Raw genomic sequence first — 4,144 nt, forward strand, 5'->3', positions numbered from 1 at the left:
CACCATGTCAACTTTTTCTTTCTATAATATCCTTTTATGTTTTACCTCTGTGTCTATAATCCATTTTTGAGTTTTGTGGCACATGTGGGGTCATACATATGTTGAATTGTTTTTGAAAAGAAACCATCCTTTCTCCCTTTGTGTTTACTTCTTTGTCAAAGATGAATTAACCATATTTGTGTGGGTCTATTTCTGGGCACTCCATTTTCCACACTGATTTATATGTCTACCTTTTGCCATTACCATACTGTTTTGATTAATACAGCTTTAGCATAACTCTTCTAAAATAAGCTCCTATGATTTCTCCAACTTCGTTCTTTTTCTTCAGTATTTTGTTGACTATTTTAGGTGTTTTATCTTTCCATATAAGTTTTATAATCACTTTATTGATGTCTGCAAATCGCTTGCTGCTATTTAATTGGGATTGCACTGAAACTATAGATTAAGTTGAGAATAAATGATATCTTAAAACTATTGAGTCTTCTAATCCATAAACTCAGAATATCTATTTAGATTTTTTTCTTGATATCTTTCATTAGTTTTATGTTTTCTCACATATAAATCTCAAACATATTTTACTGGATTTGCAGCCAGGAATTTCATTTTGCTTCTAGTAAAACTATATATGCTGGTATATAAGAAAACCTTGACTTTTATATGTTACTTTATATGTTGTGTGACCTTGCTATTGCTTCTTTAGGATTTTCCACACAAATCATGATATCTACAAACAAAATTTCCCTTCCTCCTTCCTAATTTGTATAGATTTTATTTCCTTTCCTTGTCTTATTACACTAGCCAAGATTCTCAGTATTGTGGTGAATAAAAGTAGTAAAAGACATCCTTGCTTTGTATCTGATCTTAGGGACAATGCATCCAGCTTATTATATTATTATGTTAACTATGGTGTTTGAGATGTTCTTTATCAAGTTGAGGCAGTTATCCTTTATTCTTAAAGTAAGTATTCTACTTTCTTGTGAACTGTTTTCCACTCAATTTCTGGTACTTGTGGTAAGCCTTTTGCTCATGTCTGATCATTCCTTTGTCCTTTGTAGTTTTGATGCATATTTTATTTATATGTCTGTAAAATCCCTACTGTCTTCTGCTCATAAAGATTCACCTATCACTGAATTCACTAAAATACATTCTTTGAGTATAATTTGAAAGTAAGTAACTAGCTCAGTCTTTAACATTCTCTTTCCTTAATCATTCCATGCATCTAGAAGACAAAGGTAAGATGTCGATAACAGACCTGGATTGAGTTTTCTACTGACCTTTTTGGCTACTTACAGAATCTTGGCTAAATTCTTTAATCCCCAGATTCTTTAATGGCACCATTTCTTTACATTAAAAAATTAAGATTGTAACAGTCATGATTTATTTTTACTCAAAAGGATTTAAAGAAAGTCCAATACCTTTATGTTATCAAGTTTGTGAACTTCTTGAATGGTATTCCAAATAGATTGGAAGGTGGTTCCCTCCCCTCATTCCTGATGTTCATGCCTCTTGTCCAATTATTACTTGTTCCTAACAAACAGAATATAGCATGCTTGATAGGATATGATTCCCATGATTTATGTTCTGCCACAAGGCAAATTTGACATCATGCCACGTTCATGATTTTGTCACATAATATGGAAAAGGTGATGGAAAGTCACATACATGGTTATGTTATGTAGTAAAAATCATGGTATATCACCTGTGATTGCATTGCATCATTTAAGATTCTGTCTTGCTTACAGCCTCTCCCTTTATCTACACAGTTGGCTTTCAAGAAGTAAGTTGTTATGAATCATATGACCATAAGAAGAAACTTATTTTGACAACTATAAGGAACTTAAAAGTAGATCTTTCCCATGTCAAGCCTTCTGGTGAGAACTCAACCCTAGGAAACCCTTTAATTGTAGCTTTGTGAGACCCTGTGCAGCCACAGGTAACCTGTGTGCAGACTCTTGACCCACAGAAATTGTGAGGTAATAAACATGAGCTAAGTCTCTGAATTTGTACTAGTTTGTTGAACAGCAATAGAAAGTGGATATGACTGTAAAGCCTTAGATAAGTACCTAATGAGGTAATGTTTTGGAGTTTGTTTATTCATTTGTTGGGAGCACTGAATATTGAATCCAGGGCCTCACAAATGGTAGGGAATTTCTCTACTCTTGAGCTACACCCTGAGCCCTGTAATCCCTTTTAATGGCCTCAGAGAAATAAGTATGACAAGGTCACTCAGTTCTTTAAAGATCTACTTTTAAAACAATCATTTCATTTAAGGTAGGGAAGTAAAGAGAGGAAAAGACAAATGAAAGAGAAAGTTCTGACACTGAAAAAAACCATTATTTCAGAAAGCTATCAGATTTTACTTTATAGTCCATAGTTCTGTACCAAAATGGATCTAAACTGAGAGTGCTCATGATCTGAAGGGCTCAGTATAGTTAGCTATGTACTGGTTACAATATTTAGCTTGTATTCACTCATAAACACTTCTCCTTTATGACCAGTACACACAGGTTGTTTGCATATTGACTTCTTTGGTTCAAACTGGGATTTTTCACACTGTTTGGATTATGCATCTAAGATATAAAAGTATTACAAAGAAAAAAATGATGAGCAATGTTCATTTTTTTAAAATGTATTTCCTAACTACTTGATATGGTAATATTCTTTGAGCCACATGTAACATAATTCCTAATATGCCTGACTCAAATTTTGTTTCCAAATGCCATACTAAAAAACTGTTTTCATGACAAATTGTCAGTTAATGTAACTCACCATTATTACATACTTGACAACTTTGAGATAAAAAATAAAAACTGCTTTTCAATTCTTTTCTACATAAATTACAACAAAGTGAGTCACTGTTCACCAAAAGATGCCTCTAAAGCTCCTCTCAGGTCAGATGCAGACAGAGAAGCTATGCTGTGAGAAATTTAGCCACATTTCCACTAAACAGCTGTGAACACACAAAACATGAACTGCCCTTCCTTCCCGTACCTTGGTTAACCAGCTTTGCATTTTTTTTTTCTAGAACATAAATCTAAGTGTTGACCCTAATTCTTCTTATTACAGACTAGAGTAATACTGCTCTGTCTTTCCCCTACTTTACATTTGACATTTACTCATACAGAAGTATTACACTTGTATTAAAGCCACAAACAATGACTTATGGTCCACTTTCCCAGACGATCTGCAGTAGTTCCCAGCATTTTCTTGCATCATAAAAACTTTGAAGTCATCTTCCTCCCAAATAAGTATTTTTCTTTTCCTTGGACTTTGTGAAATAGCCTTACTAGGAAATCCTGCATTCATGTAAGCTAAACTTTAATGGCAATTCTAAAGGATGATGAGAAACTAGCAATACCAGCTGAATCATAACTGGTTGGCAAACTCCTGTTGAAAAGAAATACATTGTTAATCATGTAGGTATTAATGTGCCTATATCTGAAAACTTGTTTATGGAAGCCAGAGATAAGAGTCACCCTAAGTGTTTGGTTTCCCACTTGCTGAAGACAATATGGTTATCTACACAGTATCTACAGTGTACATTAGGTTTTTCTATTAATGAGAGAAAAAGTACAATAATTATAACAACAAGGAACCAGAAAAAAAATAAAGGATATCTACAGAGATTAAGAGGATAGGCTAGATTCAAGAAGAGCTGGCTTCCACAGCCTTTCCACTCATTAGTCATGTGACCACAGAACATGTCTCCAAATTCCTGCCTTCTTATCTGTATGCCTAACACCCATTCCAACAGCAAAAATTTTCTATAGCTTACTAGGCATTCAGTAAATGGTGGGCAGGATTGCTGGTACACCTGACAAAGGTGCTACCTTCCATCTGAATGGCAGAGTCCACTGGATGTCTGTGAGTTCAAGAATTAACTGAATACAAGACCCGTATTTATTTATGTTTTATCATTTACTACTCTACAAGCTATCTTGCCCTACTCTTTTTTCAAAAATGAACTTTCTGCAGATTAATTAGAAGTTTACTTATGTGTAGCAGTTCCACTCAGAGTCACCCATCTCTATTACACACACACACACACACACACACACACACCCCTTATAATCTGTGAGGACTGTTTACTGCATAGTAGACTATTTACTTCATGATCTAGGAAACGAACAGCTAAATCAACAAA

This window comes from Castor canadensis, chromosome 4 (assembly GCF_047511655.1).
Source record: "Castor canadensis chromosome 4, mCasCan1.hap1v2, whole genome shotgun sequence".
In the NCBI taxonomy this organism is placed as follows: domain Eukaryota; kingdom Metazoa; phylum Chordata; class Mammalia; order Rodentia; family Castoridae; genus Castor; species Castor canadensis.